Raw genomic sequence first — 20,003 nt, forward strand, 5'->3', positions numbered from 1 at the left:
GTTACTAGTTTCAGCTGCTCATTCCATTTGCTCCGGGACAAGACCTAGGATGCGTCTGCCTATATCGCTGCCATCTTGGTTCTACTTGGAGAGTTTTTAACAAAAACCTGGCTGCAACCCAGGTCAACTCAACCAGACTCTGGGGTAAGACCCAGGCATCGGCGGTAAGGTAAGCCTCCCCACCCTGATGTACAAAGACTCTTTCCCAGCAGTCACCCACTTGATGTCAAATGCCCCACCTTAAAGTACCTAAACCTGCCCTAACCCCACATCCTCCTCCGCATTTTTGCTCCTTTTTAAGATATATATGTATATATATTTCTCATCTTTTTGGAGCCCATTTCCCTCTTGTTGAAACCATTGAGGACCGCTGCTTACAAAATCCTATAGGTAATTGCAGTTATCATACTGGACCTCTTGGCGTCATTGGCTACTGTTGGCCATTACCTCTCCCCACCCTCTCTGGGTGCTGTTTCTCCTTCACAGGGAGCCTCCTGTTCCAGTCTCTCGTGCAGTCTGTTCTTGGCCCTCTTCTCTAGCTAGCAGTCTCCAAGTGTCCTTATTAAGAAGAATTAACCACACCTCCCGGACGACCCTAAATTATTGTATTGTACCACTCTGTCTTGGCAGAATGACTGATAGCGGCCCCCTTTCATATCAGCAGTTCCCCATTTGTTATTTTTGCTGTCAAAATTAATAGGGCAATTGGTAAAATCTAAATAATGCCTGTAAATTATATAATAGTTTTGAAAATCATGCTAATTTCTTCACATGTCCACAGCAAAATTATCAAAATCAGTTGATATATGCTGGGGCTCTATAACTTAAGTTTCTAAAATGTTTCCCAGTGATGCAGTTGCTGCTGGGCCTGAAACCATACTTTGAGAACCACTGATGTAAGAGAGTGGCCTTTTTTATAGGAAACAACCCACTAAAATATTTAGGAGTATAGGGGTTTCATGTTTGCATGAAAGAGATTTTTTAAAAACCCACATCCGTATATAGATCAAAAAAATAAAGCAATTGTGGTAAAATATTAGCATTTGGGGAACATGAGTGAAAGGTATATGCAAATTCTATTGCAATTTCCTGTAAGTCTGAAATTGTCAAAAAGTAAAAAGAAAAATATGTACTGGTTTAGATAATAAATGATATGGTCACCTTTCATTAAGTCTGAGGGCTGAGACTTACTGACTCTCCAGTATTTATCATCTAACCTCTTCTTCCCTTAATTCCAATTTGGTCTATGGTATATATTACTGCCCACTCACCACCTCCATTTGGATGTCTATTAGGCACTTCAAATTTATTTTTGCTTTCAATTGTTTGTGTCACAATAAACAATCCAACAAAAAGCCCCTCCTGCAGAATTCCATATCTACTGTAATGCCGTTCATGGGATTGCTCAAGCCAAAAGCCTTGAAATCAGCCTTAACTCTTCTGTCTGTACTTTCAGCACATTTCATGCGTGTAATCATTTCTCACCTCTACTCCACCACCTTAACCCAAGCTACTATCATATAGATGGCCATGTCCTAATCTCAGGAGCCTATGAGTATGTTACTTTATATGGTAATGGGGTTTTGCTTGTGTAATTAAGTTAAGGATCTTGAAGTAAGGAAATTCCTGGATTTTTTTTTTCCAAAACTTGAATATAATATACTATTGTCTTCTCACACTGACCTGAGAAGTCAGGTGCCATTCTGATCACATGCCAGTGTATGTGAACTGTTTTTTTCTCTCCGATTTTTCTTTTTATCAGCATTGTGCTGACCTTACATAGTATGGGTTTTGTGTTGGGCACTTGGTGGAGCCCTTTCAATCTAGTAACTCAAGCACCTCACTTGGTGAAATTTCCTTAATTTATTCTCCCTTTTAATTTCTGTTTTCTCTGTTCTCTCTTGTTGGAGCCATCTAGATCACTCCCTTAATTATCTTTTCTTCCTCAATTTGTATTTGTCAACTTAATCTCTGCTTTTCCTAACTTGACATCCGTAAGCTTTTGGGAGTTACTGAACATTCCTTTTTAAAAAATCCTCATCTGAGGATATGTTTGCTGATTTTTTAGAGAGGGAGGAGAGAAAGAGAGAAACGTCAACGTGAAAGATAGACGTCAGTCGGGCTGCCTCCCACACTCTCCCTGACCGGGGATCAAATCCAAAACCAAGCATCTGCTCCAACGGGAAATAGAACCTGAAGCTTTCTGGTGTGCAGGACGATGCTTCAACCAACTGAGCCACCCGGCCAGGGCCTAAAGGCTCCTTTTTAAATTTTTCTTTTTGTTTTTATTGCATGTTTGCAATAACTTGGGAGTTAAGTGTAGTTGTCTCTGTTTTCTGCTCCTTGTTTCCTGTTTCTGTTTTCCTTTATGCCTTTGAAGTTAGAGGAGTTCAAAAATATATAAAATATTTAAAACAGTACCTAGCACACATGATATACTCAGTAAATGTTAGATATTGTCTGGTGAATGGACTGGAGAAAAGGAGGAATGGTGACAGAGTAACAAACCTTTTTAAGTAGTCTAAGAAACGGATGGGGCCCTAACCGGTTTGGCTCAGTGGATAGAGCGTCAGCCTGCGGACTGAAAGGTCCCAGGTTCGATTCTGGTCAAGGGCATGTACCTGGGTTGTGGGCACATCCCCAGTAGGGGGCGTGCAGGAGGCAGCTGATCTATGTTTCTCTCTCATCCATGTTTCTAACTCTCTATCCCTCTCCCTTCCTCTCTGTAAAAGTTCAATGAAATATATTTTTAAAAAAGAAAGAAAGAAACGGATGGGGAGCATCTGAACTTAAATTGTTTGGGGCTATGGTGGATATACAAAAATTAGACATCCTAAAGTTCCCACATGAAGTGTAAGGTAGATTTAGAGATGATTTTAAAATTTCTGGCTTGAGAAAGACTGTGTCTTCCATTACTGAAATTGAGAAGACAGGAGAAAAAGCAGTATTGGGGGAATAACATTGAGTATTCTTTTGGACTTGAGAAGTATGAGGTGGCTTTTGGCTAGGCTCCGCCCTTCAGTACTGACTGGCTATGCGGGACTAGGTTGGGTCTTAGAGTCTAGGCTCGGCACTTCGGAACTAGTGCCAGCCCTTAGGCCTTAGCTGGGCTAGTCCGGGCTAGGGCCATGACAATCATATTGATCCGGGCCTGGGGGAAGCCCCGGTCTCCACCAGAGTGCCTTACAGGAAAGGACCCATCAGGGAGCATCCTGGCCTAGGAGCCAGAGGTTGAAAGGGCTGCTGACTCTCAAGGAGAGGTGCCTGTGGAAATCACTGACACAGGCTGGGTTCCTTGGGCCTGCGGGAAGAACAGGTATTGCTTAAGGGCTGGGCCTTTGGGGTGAGGTTCCGCCCTCCAGACAGGGGTTGGCTGTTCAGGGCTGGGCTCTTTAGGGCTGGGCTCCCCAGTCAGGACTGGCTACAGCTGTTGGGGTTAGGGCTCAGCTGGGCTCTGCCAGGCTCCGCTCCGCCTTTTGGGACTAGTTTGTGTGTTTTTTAAAGAAGTGCGAGGTGGCCTCAGTCTATCGCTAAATCTGACTCCTACCAAAGTGCCAGGCTCTTTTCTCTCCATTTTTTTAACATAATCTTGTAAAAATCGGGTGTCAGCATTCTACTTATTTTTTGAGAAATCACAATTGAACTTGCCTGAATTACCCAAAACATCTTCCTTCTGAGCTCTCTTAAGATTTAATAAGTTCACGAATTTGTGTATACTAGTGTGGGCTTCACTTTAAGAACAGAAGAAGGCCTCCATATCTTAAGAAAAATGATAAAACATACCAGACAGGTAAAGTTGTTTACCTTGGCAGACTGGTTTTGCAGGGGAATTACTAACTTTTTAACTATCTTTATATTGTTTTGTTTCAAAGACCTGGGTATTATTTTTGTAAATAAAGGTTTTTAATTTAAAGATAAATAATCAATGTAAAGGTATTTCCAGAAACCCTGGTTTTCATCAGCTACTTTGAAAAATAGTCAATGAAACGAACAGAACAGAATTACTACTTATGTAATTATGTAATTACATACTTGTAATTATGTAAAATGTGATTTTTTTTTCTTTTGCTGTCTGACTTCTTATTTTCTTGATAGGTTTTACAGCTCTTTAAAAGATTGCACAGGACCAGACAACCAGTTTTTAAAAATGATCCCAGAGCATTAGAAGGTAAGCTGACTTATTTTCCTTTGGAACAAGTCTATTCTTCAGATGGCTGCTCATATATCCAAGAGACCCTGTATAGTCAAGCCTCATCTTAGGGAATGGCCTTCACTACCTCTTCCCTGATGTTGTTATGTGTTATGAAGATTAGTTTACAATTACACTTTTTTGAGGAGTATACACTTAAAGAAAATTAAAGTCCTTTCTCTATTTTATTATCACAATTTCACACACTCTAGGACTAGATACTACCATATTGTTAATGCCTTGTGTCATTCTAGAAGTGACAGCACCTAAGAAAGAGAATCTATTCCAAGCAATTCCACATTTAGCATTTCACTGTTTTAAGTGATTTCTATCTTACCTGGTTCTGTGTTGGTCATGTTCACTTCCAATCCTCATACATTTCTAAACCTCTTTACCTAGGTTAAGTGTCTCCACTGTCCCAGGAAATTCTAGTTTTTGTAATTCACCAATAAGAATTTCTTGAATATTAAAATATATGCCTTATATTGTACTTTACACAAATTCCTCATTTAATTATTATAACAACCCTGTGATATAGTTGCTATTTACAGTAAACCCTTGATTTTGTGGAGATTGATTTAACAGAATTAGGATTTAATGGAAAAATTTCTAGCCTGGCCAAAACCGGTTTGGCTCAGTGAATGGAGCGTTGGCCTGCGGACTAAAGGGTCCCAGGTTCGGTTCCGGTCAAGGGCATGTATCTGGGTTGCGGGCACATCCCCAGTAGGAGATGTGCAGGGGGCAGCTGATCAATGTTTCTCTCTCATCGGTGTTTCTGACTCTCTATCTCTCTCCCTTCCTCTCTGTAAAAAATCAGTAAAATATATTTAAAAAATAATTTCTAGCCTGTATCTCATGTGAAATTAATTTAACACCCTATTAATTTTAAAATGCTTTAAACCAAGATTTGTTTATAATTAAATTGATAAATTTATTGTTTTGTTTATTTGTTATTAAAAAAATTATTTTTAACAAATTTTAGTGAATAAGCCATATGTTTGAAAAATACTAGTAATTTCACCAACATAAATAAATGTTACATATCTACAACCATAGTCTGCATATTTAAATCCAAGAGTGATTGCTCGTGAACAATGTTCATCAAATGATTAGCATTTGATCACAGATACCAACGCATTAGAAGTTAAGTTTTTGTTTGTTTTTCCTTTGTAACATCCCACGGGGTAATTGGTTCTGTTGTTGCATGGCTTGACTTTCTGCAGCAGTTTTAACGCATGCCACCCATCTTCCGACATGAGCTAAGCCATGCCTGCCCCAGATGTGCGCATTTGTTTATTCACAGTGACTGGTGAATGCACACATTTACTAGACCTATTTAGTATAAATTTAAAATTACAGTCATACATGTAGAAAAGTTTTCTGTGAAATTAAACTTTCATACATAATTTTAATTACACAAATGCATCTACATTTGTCAATTTTTTAACATAGACATTTGGAAAACCTGTCTACTACATATATAATATATATATATATATATATATATATATATATATATATATATATATATATGCATAGTGTCCCCTCGGGAGTTCAATCACTCACTATGTTGTGCACTGACCAGCAGGAGGCAGCACAGAACAAAGGAAGGCCCCGGCCAGCAGCCAGAAGGCCCCAATCGGCTCTGATCACCAGCCAGATCTAGGGTCCCTACGTGTGCACCAATTTCGTGCACCAGACCTCTAGTTTTATTATAAAATGGACTGTCAGCTTTAACAGACACCCTGCCTCACCTGAATTAGTCCATTATATCGAGGTTTTACTGTATGATTTCTGTTAAGATAAGAAACTAAAAAATGTGAAAGAATTTGCCCCACATTTACTTAGCAAGAGGTAGAGCTAGGATTCAGCCTAAGCAGTCTGGTTCCAATGCCCAAACTCTGAACCACCTTGCATATTGAAATTCTGAAGCATAAAAGGAAGGTTTTATGACTACTCTCCCATCAAAATAGCATATTTTTGTTGCTTTAAATGTTTTTAAGTGAAGTAATTATAAGAACAGGTAACATTGTATGTTTACTAAGCACTTTATATGGATCATTCCATTAAATGCTTACAGCAGTACAGTAAGGCAGTTTGTCAGGTTAAACTGAATGATGCTGCTGTAATGATGCTGACGTCTCAGTGGTGTACGTGAACAAATGTTTTATTTATCATTTACTTTACATGTCAGCCACGGTGCTCAGAGCTGCTATATATTTATTTTAATTTGTGTATGTATGTCTGGGTTAATGTGCTTGTAAGTATTGAGTTTTGCCATCTTAAAAACATTTTAAGTTAAATTCTTAGATTTATAGAAACAAAGAATTACATTGGATTTATTGAATCTAATATCTTGAAGTACACCAATGAAATTGGAAGTGAAAAGCAGGAAACAAAAGTATTAGAGTGCTGAAGGTTTATATTAGATTTCATTACAAACTTGCCCGCCTGTCATAAGTTCTCCAAGAGACTTCTTTAATAAAGTTCTGATTTTTTTTCTACAACCAAGTCAAAGCAATTGCTCAAGGAAACCTTTCCAGCATAGATGTCCAGGCTGCCAAGAGCAAGCTGAAAGCTGGGTACCTAATGTCAGTGGAGTCTTCGGAAGTTTTCCTGGATGAGATCGGGTCTCAGGCTCTCGTCGCTGGCTCCTACGTGCCACCACCCACAGTCCTTCAGCAGATCGACTCAGTAGCGAATGCTGATGTCATAAATGCTGCAAAGAAGTTTGTTTCTGGCCAGAAGTCAATGGCAGCAAGTGGAAATTTGGGGCATACACCTTTTTGTTGATGAGCTGTAAACCTGAAACACATTGTAGGAAAGAGCTGGACATTTTCTCAACCGAGAGCAGCAAACACATGGAAGTTCCATGTCTGTAATGTAACATTGTCTTGATTTTCAATGATGTGAAAAATCTTAAAAAGTATAAATGCAGGTAATTGTTCCCTGCTTACCTAAAGTCAATAAAATATTCTAAGTGTTAAAAAAAACATTTTAAGTTAAATTCTTAGATTTATAGAAACAAAGAATTACATTGGATTTATTGAATCTAATATCTTGAAGTACACCAATGAAATTGGAAGTGAAAAGCAGGAAACAAAAGTATTAGAGTGCTGAAGGTTTATATTAGATTTAATAACAAACTTGCCCGCCTGTCATAAGTTCTCCAAGAGACTGCTTTAATAAATTTCTGATTTTTATACTTTGTTTTACATGGAGAAAATATATTTCCTCTACTAGAGAAGTAGTCATTCATAATGAATAACATGTAAATTATTGGGGAAGGGATTACAAATTAGAAAAGCAAATAACTTTATGTATTTTTCTTTCTGTAGCAGCCAGAATAAAAATAAATGAAGAATTCAAAAATAATAAAAATGAAGCTTCTTCTAAGAAAATAGAAGAGGTAGAGTAATTGAATTTTTCAATTTTACAATAAAATGCTTGTAAATTGTATTAGCAACTAGAGCAGTGGTTCTCAACCTTCTGGCCCTTTATATACAGTTCCTCGTGTTTTGACCCAACCATAACATTATTTTTGTTGCTACTTCATAAATGTAATGTTGCTACTGTTATGAATCGTCATGTAAATATCTGATATGCAGGATGGTCTTAGGCCACCCCTGTGAAAGGGTCGTTCAATGCCAAAGGGGTCGCGACCCACAGGTTGAGAACCGCTGAACTAGAGGACATGATGAAAATAGAGGGGTTATGTGAAATAAAAACCCGATAGTTAAAGCAACTGTAGATAACCTTCACTTGTTTGGTATGGCTCACCTCCTCTGGGTCATCTGCCTACAGCCATAAGAAAACAAGTTGCCTGGTAAAAAGAACAAGGATGGTAGCCCTGGTCAAAACAAGAGCAGCTGAATCAACTCAGACACCCACAGAAGTGCTATCTTCACTTAAGGCAACTGACTGAAACTGAAAAGAATGAGTGCTGTGGTACCTCAGAACTATAGAGGAAACACATACTCATTTAGCTCAACTAGACAGATTTTTTTTTTTTAATTCCTGTCTTGGCAATGGAAGTTAACCAGCCACAGTTCATGAACACTCTTGGTTTGCTTTAATATTTGCATTTTAGTCAATTGTTTAAGACAGTCTACTGAAATTAGTCCATGAGCTCCCTGGTACTCCCAATGCATATTCATTGAAAACATTCACAATGATTTGTTTCCTGTATAAAATCATGCTGCGTATATGCACTATCTCAGTTTTGAGCTTCCTAAATATTCCTGTTTCTAACCTTGGATGAATATAGGGAAAGGACCCATAGGAAGAAAAAGAAAAATGGAAAACTATTTGCAGGGGTCGTTATGATTCCAAGAATTGGTTTGATAAAAAGGAAAGTATAAATTAGAGAAATTCTTCTGTGTTTAAATAAAATTTCTGAATGTTAATTTTTTTTATGAAAATCATTTATATTTTGAAAAATGTATTTTTGAAATAGTAAATATCTATGATAAGCCAATGAGACAAAATGAAATAGCTTAAGAATTTCTATTCCTGTAATATAAACAAAAAAGGGAAAGATTTCCCTTAAGCATATGATAGGGCAAACAGGGACTATGAAATTTTTATTCATGTAGAAGTTAAGATGACATTAGAGTAAAGTTATGAATTGAAGTTAAAAGGTATATATGGAGGTTTGTCCTATTTGTTATTTAGTAAACTGGTAACAATTTGGCAATTTCTAAATTTTAAATCATGATTTAAACTTCTAAAATTTTTTTCATTTTAAATTGTTGATATCAACTAAACTGAGAAAATGAACTACAACCTCCCAAGTTCATTTTACTTTTAGAGTACTAATTTAACATTAAGCAATCTAGAAATTAGATATTTGTTATACATAAATACATATGGTACTTTCTACAACTCTTCATATGTTAAATATTTAGTAGCTTTTGGATAATTACATTGTCATATATTGGAGGGTTTGTTAGACTTGGCACCAAAAGGAAACTTAAGCATCCTCTATACCAGCAGTTTTCCAACTTTTTGGTCTCAAGACCCCTTTACCTTCTTAAAAATTGAGTACCCTAAAAAGTGCTGTTTATGTGTTATACTTATCAGTATTTACTATATTAGAATTTAAAGCTGAAAAATTTAAAATAGATATTGATTGAATCATTTGAAAACAATAGACCCATTACATGTTAAAAAAATACATTATTTATGAAAAATACTACATTTTCAAAATAATTTAGTTAGAAGAAAGGCATGCTTTACATTTTTAAAATCTCTTTCATGTCTGGCTTAATAGAAGTCAGCTATATCCTATCTGCTTCCTCATTCAACATGTTTTTTAGGTTGAAGTATATGAAGAAAATTCAGTCTCACACAAGTAGTTGGAAAGGTAAAGGAGTATATAATAGCCTTTTCCAAAAATTGTGAATATTCTTTGAAACTATACATCACCAAGTGATAAATTTCCTTAAAGGTTAGTTTCAATGTAGAACTCTATTCCTATTAGTCCAATGGAAGTTATATATTTAAAAAATATATTTTTTTTTGGCTCTAGAATTCATACACACCACCTCTCGGTCTCCTCTAGTCCCTTGCTCCTCATTTATCCTTGTTCCCAGCCTTAGACCTGGGACTCCACTCAGCTTCTGCACCTCCAAGGAGGAGGCCCTTTTTCCCCTTTCTCTGCCTTGCCAAGAAGCTTCTCAAGTCTGTCAGCGTGTGAGGTTTTGGTCACCCACAGGCTTTCATGTCAATTAATGGCAGCTCCCTCCTCTTGATGTTCAGACCAATATCCTTTGTGCTGTCTTGACTGCTTTCCTTCTCTCACACTTTAATCTGGCAGCAGATCCTATTGGCTTAACCTTCAAAATATACGTAGAATTCAACCACTTCTCACCCTCCTCATCATTATCTCCAGGTTCAAGTTACCATCATTTCTCACTGAGTTGTTACAACAGCCTCCTCCTGGGTCTTTCTTCTTTTGCCCTAAATTCCTACAGCCTGGTCTCAATACTTTTAAAGGTAGAGTGAACCTTTTTTTTTTTTTGTTAAGGCATATTCTAGCCTTCCTCTGCTCACAACCTCCATGACTCCTCATCCCATGACCTATAAGAGCATATCATCTGACCTCTGTTAACTTCCCTCCTCACTTCACTCATTTTCAAGAAAAAAATCTCGCAAATACCCAAGTCTGAATAATCATAGTTTGTCTGCCTATCAGTGGTTCATTCAAGTACAAATGGTATTTCATAGAGAAAACTCTACTTCTCACAACTCAAACAGTGTAGAAGGGTCTAGGACAGTGGTCAGCAAACTGCGGCTCACGAGCCACATGCGGCTCTTTGGCCCCTTGAGTGTGGCTCTTCCACCAAATACCACATGCGGGTGCGCACGTACAGTGCGATTGAAACTTCGTGGCCCATGCGCAGAAGTCGGTATTTTGTGGAAGAGCCACACTCAAGGGGCCAAAGAGCTGCATGTGGCTTGCGAGCCGCAGTTTGCCGACCACTGGTCTAGGCTGTAGGATCATGAAAATAAATTTGACATCATGGATCCTCTGAAAGGGCGTTAAGGTGCCTCAAGGGGTCCACAGTGTTGAGAATTGCTGTTCTAGTCCATTTCTTCATTTTGCAAATAATGAGGTCTCAAAATCAGAGTAGGTTATTAAACCAAGGCCATACACTTAATGACAGAACCAGAATTGGAATCCAAGTATTCTGACTCCTAATCCAACACTCTTTCTAGTGTTCAGAACATCCAAGTCTATAAAAGAAAGATTCACTACCACCACCTCCAAAAAACTATGTGTTTTAAACACATTGTAAAATATATATGTACAACAAAAAAATACTCTAAACCTGTTTTGGATCAAAATATAAACGGGTGGATAAAAGTTAAAAGTGTATGCCTGTCTGAGCTTTCTGCACACTTAGAATGGTTATAAAATTTAAAGGCAGATTATTACATAAAAACTTTGTAGTAAACCTATACTTTTCAAAAACAGTACATTCATATGAACCATTGAAAAACACCTGAAGGATTTATTCTGTGTTTGGTTTTCTTAACAGCTAATAAAAATAGGTTCTGATGTGGAATTGTTGCTCAGAACATCTGTTGTACAAGGTATTCACGCAGACCACAATTCACTAAGTAAAGTAAAAGAAAAATGTTTTCTGATTGCAATGAGCTTTAAAATATTGAGCAATTACAGTGCTTTTAATGCTGATTGGTAAAAGAGCTTGATTTTGCCAATGTGGTATATATTATACATATTTGTAAGGCTACCATTTAAAAATACTCAAGTATGAAACTTTGTTTTACCAGATATTTTCTTTTTAAATTTTTTTTAAAAAAACTTTACTGATTATCTTACAAAACTACAGTTACACAAACAGTATGACTATTTTTATCATATTTATTTGGGGTTCTTAATATTTCTAGTACCATTTACCACTTACCTAGACTAAGTCTGTTTCTCTATCTTTTATCCTATGACTAGAGGCCTGGTGCACAAAAATTTGTGCACTGGCGGGGTGGGGGATGGAGGATAGAGGGGTGTCCCTCAGCCCCACTTGTGCCCTCTCACAGTCTGGGACCCCTTGGGAGATAACCACCTGCTGGCTTAAGCCCGCTCCCCAGGTGGCAGATGGCAGGCCCAATCCCTAGGTGCCTGCCCTGCCTCCCCAGGTCGCACACAGGGCAGGGCCGATCAGGGGTTGTGGCGCCACCCCTGGTCCCGCACGGGGCAGGGCTGATCCGGGGGTTGGGGCGCCGCCCTGGGTCGCACACTCGACAGGGCGGATCTGGGGGTTGGGGCCCCGCTCCCAGTCGCACACAGGGGAGGGCGGATCCGGGGGTTTGGGCTCCTCCCTGGGTCGCACATGGGACGCCCAGGTGGGCCGGTGGATCACTGCTGCCCACCTGGCAGCCTCAGGTCCGGTCACACATGGGACCCCCCCAACCCCCCCGCCTAGGATCGCAGATAGCAGGCCCAGATGGCGGCAGGGCAAGCGGGATGGCGCTGTCCCGCCCTGCCTGCAGTATGCAAATTAGCCACCATCTTTGTTGGTGGTTAATTTGCATATCACGCTGATTAGCCCATGGGAGGTGTAGCGAAGGTACAGTCAATTACCATGATTGACTATTATTAGATAGGATTAGAGTTATTTTAATTCAGAACAATTGGGATTATATGAAATAAAAATAGAGTATAGGATCCGTCATTAGACCTCAAGACTCCTGGTAGGGCTCCGGCAGAATCTCATTTAATATTTTACTAGAGGCCCGGTGCATGAAAGTCCGTGAAATCAAAGGGGTCCCTCAGCCTGGCTTGCGCCCTCTCACAATCCAGGAGCCCTCAGGGGATGTCCAACATGCAGGAAGTGGGCTTAAGCCGCAGTCTGGCCTCCCTCTGCAGGAGGTGACCAGCAGGCCGATCTGTGGACAGCAAGTGGCCGGCCCCACCCCGGATCACACCGCCGCCATCACCGATGGCCTCCCTCTGTGGGAGGCAACCCTGGCAGGCCAATCTGGGGATGTTGAGTGGCCGGCCCCTCCCTGAATCACCCTGCCACTATGCTGCCACCCACGACCTCCCTCTGAGGGAGGTGACTGGTCGGGCGAACAGGGGATGGGATTTGTTTTTATTCCCTAAAGTTTCTGTGGGGACAACAATAACAAGGAAGAAGATGACATTAGCATTGTTTGAAAGGCTTTTTTCTTTAAAGTATAACATGCAAACAGAAAAGTGCCCAATGTATAACTGTATAGCCCACTGAATTTTCACAAAGTGAAATACTCATGTAACCAACATCCATATCAAGCTATATAGTACTACCATACCTCAAAATCCCCCACATGACCTTATGCCCCTCCCGGTCATTCGCACCCCACAAGCATGACCACTGTCTTGACTTTTAACACAATCAATTTTTAACTTAATAAATATTTTAACTTTATATAAATTACATCATACAGCATTACTGTTTTATCTGGCTTCTTTCAACATGATATTTGTGAGAATCATCTATATTGTTGTGTATAGCAAAATTTCTATAAATATTGCTTGAATATACTACAGTTTATTCATTCTACTATTGTTTGGGTTGTTTCTGATTTTGGACTATAATAAATAATGATTCTGTGAATATTTTATATGTACCTTCTGGTTTAAAAAATATGTATGTGCATGGATGTATATATATATATATGCACACACACACACAAATACAAATATAATTCATTTCTTGGAGATATCAGTGAATTGTCCAGGTCAAGGGGATTATGTGTTTACTACAGGCACAGTGCACGACAATGTGCCTGTCGGGGGTGGGGGGGCGTTTAGAGAAGGGAGGGTAGTGGCCCATCAGCCGGACTGCGCCATCTCACAGTCTGGGACCCCTCAGGGGATGTCCACCTGCTGGCTAGGGCTCCAGTTGCTTTATATCCTAATACAAGAGTCTGGAACCAGGGACTGGCATTCTCTCTGTTCATTGCAACTAACACCTAGCAGGTACCTACATGGTGGCTGCACCTTTATCCTGGTCCCTGGAGAACCGGGGAGGACATGTGGCATGAACATGAAAGAGACCTTCTTTAGTATAAGCTACTGAAGCTTTGGGCCTGTTTGATATTCACCATAACATCTAGCCCAGTGGTTCTCAACCTGTGGGCCGAGACCCCTTTGGAGGTCGAACGACACGACCCTTTCACAGGGGTCGCCTAAGACCATCTGAAAACACATATGTAATTACATATTGTTTTTGTGATGAATCACTATACTTTCATTATGTTCAATTTGTAACAATGAAAATACATCCTGCATATCAGATATTTACATTACGATGCATAAAAGGAGTAAAACTACAGTCATGAGGTAGCATCAAAAATAATTTTATGATTGGGGGTCACCACAACATGAAGAACTCTATTAAAGGATCGCAGCATTAGGAAGGTTGAGAACCACTGATTTAGCTGGTCCTAATGGGTGTGTATTAACAATTCTGCTCTCCAGGAGGCAGCAGAGCCTAATGATATAAGTCAGAGCTCTGTTATTAGAAACACTTGGGTTTGCCTTCCAGCCCTGCCTTTATTTAACTCTACTAACAGGCAATTTACATAAAGCCTCTGAGCCTCAATTTGCTGTACATAAAATCTCAGGTTGCAGAGAGGAATAAATGACATAATACTGCATGTAAAGCATTGAATTCCAGGCCTGGCACATGTAGTAAACATGCGGTAGCTATTAGCTCCATAGTTCCACAATGTGTACTGAATACAAACATTCTAACAATTTACGAAGTGTTAACGTTTTGTTCTTTGTAGCATTTCAAATGTTGTTTATAAACAAATGAAATTGGATTGTATATATTCTCTCATAGCCTGATTTGTCTCTTAATAATGTGATATGTTTATATGAAATATAAAAAATCTGACAGCTGGAATAGCCCAGATGTTTGAGCATCTTCCCGTGCTGGGAAGGTTTCTGGTTAAGTTGTTTATGAGGCAGAAGCCTGGTGTTCTGGCTGGATTCCCAGTGGGAGGGTGAGGGGTTGACAGGAGGCAGCTGATCCATACTTCTCTTTTTCCTGTCCCATCCTATCTCTCAAAAATCAACTTTACCAAAAAATCAGTTAGAGAGAACAAACCATAGAAACTACCACCAGCCACACGATCCTAATATTATCAATTCCCAGCAACATTCTGGCTTCCAAACACCAATATTCACAATGTTCAGTGAGTGATTGGGATCCTGCTTACATCTGGGAGGCCTGGAAAGGTATATTACCCAAAGGGCTATGCGCCTAATGATGGCTGGATTTAGCCAATGAAAACCCAGGAGCGGCATATTATCCAGGTGTACGTGGGTGAGGGTGGGACTTCCTGCATCTACCTGGTGCTCATGTTGACCTCTTTGGTCTGTTCACAGAGACTGAGGCTTCCCAGCGTCAGGTCCCCATTAGGACAAGGCATCGGAGGCAGTATCTCCCTATGCAGTGGTGTGTCTGACGTTTTCTGAGGCCCAACATGCCAGAATTTGGGATTTTGTGACTCCTGGACTCCTCTCTGCTTACAGAATTCGAAGCAGCCTCACTGGAGTTATCCCTCCAGCCTGGGGTGTGGACACCTCTGGGTTCCTGTAGTCCAGGTCACACTGTCAGGAACAGTGAGTAGCTCGTGTGTGACAAAAGGATTGATGGGGAAAGAGGTTCATAGGCTGCAATACTTCCATGCGAGGACGTGATGGTGTGACCGAACCAGGAGAATTCGGGAAACCCAAGACTTGTTTTGTGTTTAAAGGAACAAAGAAGCCGAAACCGGATTGGCTCAGTGGATGGAGCGTCAGCCTGCGGACTGAAGAGTCCCGGGTTCGATTCCGATCAAGGGCATGTACCTGGGTTGCGGGCACAATCCCAGTGGGAGGTGTGTAGGAGGCAGCTGATCGATGTTTCTCTCTCATCGATGTTTCTGACTCTCTATCTCTCTCCCTTCCTCTCTGTAAAAAATCAATAAAATATATTTTTTTAAAAAATAAAGGAACAAAGAAGATGAGGCAAAGTTTTGCATGAGGAGTTTTACTTTCATTCTCAGGAAATTGGGGACTTGAATGGTCCTGACCAAAAGAGGGACATTGTGTGAGGTAGTTCTTTAAACTTCTCCCAATGCAGCTCAGGAGAGGAACAGACTAGAAGACAGATGATAGCAGTTGAAGACAGGAGGCAAAAGTCCTATAAAAGATAAGGTAACTGGCAAGAGAGTGCACTGAGGACTGAGTCTTGAGATAATGTGGTCATCTCCAGGATCCATGGGCCTATTGACTGGGAGAGGGTTCTGAGCAGTCTGAGCCCATGGATCCTGGGTTTGGTGGCCAGAGTCTCAACAGATCTTTCTCTGAACACAGAATCGTACCCATGCAGAGTGATTTAAGGGTACCGTTTTGTGGAATTGATATCAGGGCCTCACATTCTTACAACTTCTGAGACAGTGATATCCTGGGATTGTCTTGCCTCTCTTCTAGTCCTTATAACTGGGGACCTTAATAAGACACCAAGCCTAGAATTCTAAGTACATGTCTAAGTTTATATGAAATGGTCCCTGTTTTTGGCAATCCGTGGAATCATATGTGAGAAGACCTTCCAGTCATAGGTTCCTATATGTGCAAAGGATTAGAGTGAAGGCTGAGCTCATTCAGGAACCAACTGGTGTCCTTTTAAAAAATATATATGTTTTTATTGATTCCAGAGAGGAAGTGAGAACGAGAGAGAGATAGAAACATCAATGATCAGAAAGAATCATTGGTGGGCTGACTCCTGCAAGCCCCCCACTGGGGATCAAGCCACAACCCTGGCATGTGTCCCTGACCAGAATCAAACCCGGGACCCTTCAGATCACAGGCTGGCTCTCTACCCACTGAGAAAAAACAGCTAGGGCTTCTGTTCATTTTTTAAAATCAGAACTGGTAACAATGGGACAGGAATGAGTTCTAGAGGAACTTGGGATACCTTTGGAGTCTGGTCTGCAGGTGATTGGAGTAATGGAAGATTTGGAGCAGCAGAGGCAGGTGATCTGACCTATGTCTCCTTAGACTTTCTGTGGCTGGAGCATAACAAACCATATGTCTGTGAGGGAGGTGGTAGAAAGTCTAGGATGGAGGTTGCTGTGGTGAGCATGATGGTAACTGGCCCATGCTGGTGACTGGGGGGGTGAGATAAGCTTTTGGATTCTGGATTGGTGTTTTATCTGGGGCCAACTTGATTTTCATATTTTGAGGCTGAGAGAGAGGTAAGAGCCAGGATTGACTTGAAGTTTTGCATTTCGAGCTGCAGGTATGGAAGCACCAACAACTGAGATGCAGATATTCAGAGTAGAAGTGTAATGTTCATTGGGGATACCAAACTTGTTTTTTTATCTGTTTTGGGGTGCGATATTTCAGAGAGCATTTCATGAGCATCTGGTACTCTGAGGAGAAGTTCAGGTGGAAAACTACTTAAAGTCGGGGGTGTAGTGAGCAGGGTAGAGTATTAGATCATCTTTTTAAAAACTTTTATTTCTGTTTAATTGGAGAGCAAAGAGAAATTAAAACAAGAAGAGATGGCACCTCTTGCATCTTTACTTGTGAATCGCACACCAGGATAGTGTTGAGAGCCTCGGTGGGGTCAGTAGTCTGACTGATATACAAACGGGAATTAGTGGTCATATGTGAGACACACTGGACCTGGGAGAGAGGGCCATAGGTGATGGGACTTGAGTGTTGAAGGCTGTGACTGGTGAAGGGACCTCAAGTGCAGCACCAGAAGAGGTGGGCTCTGGATCTGAGATTTGATGTGGTTCTCAATAGGTGAGGTTGAAGGAAAAAAACAATCAGGGAGGGAGGTTATCATAGAAGGACTGAAGGCGCCTAATTGAGTGTGGACAATGGGAGTTGGTGTAGAACTTAATTCAGTTTGAATTTTCCAGGCATTAACAAAACCACAATTACTGAGTAATGATTAGGAAGTCAGGGAGATGACTATGTGTGCTGGGATTGTGGGAGTGTAGGATTGAGAGAGTTATGGTAGAAAGAGTGATGTATACTTGGAGAGGGCATGTGCATTCATGGCTGCAGGGCCACTGAAATCAACATAAGAGGAAATGAAGGTGGAGTTCATTTCTGGTGATATCTGGATAATGTGATATGGTGAATTTCAGATTAATTTCTGAAAAGAGGGTCTATTCCAGTGTTACTATCTTGGTCCAGAGATTAGGTGAAATATATGTGCAACCTGCCTTTTGTTGTGGAGGACAGTCACAGTGATCAATAGGAATGAGAGAGCATACATCAGTGTCATTTTGGCTGGCGTTGGGTAAGGTGAAGTGTAAGAGAGAAATACACTACTGAAGGGGTGAATTGGAGTATTGGTAAAAGATGATTAAGATAAGCCGTCCAAGTCACGATGTATTTGTCATACCTTTGGCATTATGGCTCTGGGAATGAAGCTGTGTGGTGCAAATTTTTATGTTTGGCAGGAAGTGCAAAGTGATGGCTCAGCACCCTAGGCTTGGTGTCAAAAGGGTAAAGTCTGATGCCAAAATTTTCATGGTCTTGGAATGAGAACCTAGGGAACAACAAAGTTATTGCCTGACAAGAACAGCGTCTGATCACTCACACTGTCATTATGGACAACATCTACCCATATCCTATGTTCATGACTCCCACTGTATTGAAAGGCGCAGTGTGGAAAACATATTTGTACTACAGAGCGGGTAGGATCTATACGCTCATTGCCCTTATTGTCGTGGGAAGACACTGCATCAGTAGGAATATAAGGAGTGAGTGTCTTTGATGAAACAAAGGCCTGATATCTTCTTTGTAGTCAGAAGTCTAGGGAGCAGATGGATATGGAAGTGGGGGTGTATGATGAATGTAAAATCCTAGGAGACAATCTGATAACGGACTAAACTTTCCCCATTATATGACAGGATATGAACTTTGAGGATGTGGCCATTGCCTTCTCTCCAGAAGAGTGGGGAATACTTGATGAGGCTCAGAGACTTCTGTACTGCAAAGTGATGCTGGAAGTATTTGCTCTTGTATCATCTGGAGGTAAGACCCTCACATCTCTCCTAATGGACTGAGATGATTGCATCTCTTCCTTTATATTCCACCTGTAGCTTTCTCTCTCCTACAGCCAGACCATGGACTCAGAAAACTTTCCTCACTCTCATGGGAAATGTGCTATGGATACCAGTGCTGAGCTATGTGGAGAGCCCTGAGAAATCAACTCCACAAAATTATTTAACACTATTTTCCTCAGAAAGTGCAGGATGTGTCTGGGAGCCACAAATCTTAGAGACAACTTAATGGGTCCCACTTGCTGTTTGTCTCCCGGGGATGGTGACTTGTCTAGATCCATGGCTTCCGCTTCTGCACCTTTCCTCTGTATTAAGGTTCTGGGTGACTGCCTGTGCCAGGTTATGTTTTTTACTTACATGAACTATGGGCTGTTCTTGTAAGACCCTCCTTTAATTTGGTGTTTGTCGTATTACCTTCCCTGAATACTAAACCAAGTAGATTTCCTCTGGACCAGGGCTGGATGGTCACCTCTATCATCTTTCATTAATACTTGGAATATTTCCATTTTATGTATTTGTAGAGAAAGTGGTACAGGGAGAACCCTAGTTTTTTTTTCCCCACAAGGTGAACATGCAGGATGGTCTTAGAGGAGGCCTGGCCCAGCTGAGTGGAAACTAGCAGAATGTATGACACAAGGGCTGTTTTCAAGTTATACCTGGAACCAGATCGATTCCATTACTGCTGAGATGCAGGTGCCACTGCCCACACCACATTTTTACCTTTCCCTTTACCTACTTTACACTTTCTGACATGTCATTTCACCTGTGATTTCCTAGCATTCCGCCATGTTCACCTTCGTGCCATTTTTACATCACCTGCTCCTCTGCACTGCTGCCTCCACAGTATTCTTCAACATTGACCTGCACCTGTGTTATGAGGTGCACATCCATACTAAAGTAGTCCTGAAAAACAGCTACTCATTTACTGATATTTTCTTCGAATAAGACAAAAACAAAATTCTGCAGAGCTTGCCTATGTCACCAGCAGACAAGTCCTACTGAACACTGTTGGCCTGAGGAAGGGCTGGAAGTCTTACCTCTCTTCCATGTGGTGCCATCTCTGCGTCAGATTCCTGGTGTGGTCGTCCTTCCTTTATGATCTTCAGAGGCCCAGAATGTCACAGAAGCCTCTTATTAATCCTTCCTGCATATGTGCTCTTTTCAGATAATTTCATGGAGCCACGGTGTCATGGGCAACACACTTTTGTAATGCAAAATCCCTCTGTCA

The 20,003-nt window shown here is 40.7% G+C and overlaps 1 protein-coding gene across 1 annotated transcript in view; it reads left to right on the top strand.

The window, feature by feature from the left end:
* Positions 1-20,003, top strand: part of LOC132222928 (zinc finger protein 420-like) — a gene marked incomplete at both ends in the record, with an annotated part of 75,847 nt that overhangs the window by 54,839 nt on the left and 1,005 nt on the right. The gene's annotated exons all lie outside the window — the stretch shown is intronic.

The sequence above is a fragment of the Myotis daubentonii genome, chromosome 21, assembly GCF_963259705.1.
Source record: "Myotis daubentonii chromosome 21, mMyoDau2.1, whole genome shotgun sequence".
Taxonomy (NCBI): Eukaryota; Metazoa; Chordata; class Mammalia; order Chiroptera; family Vespertilionidae; genus Myotis; species Myotis daubentonii.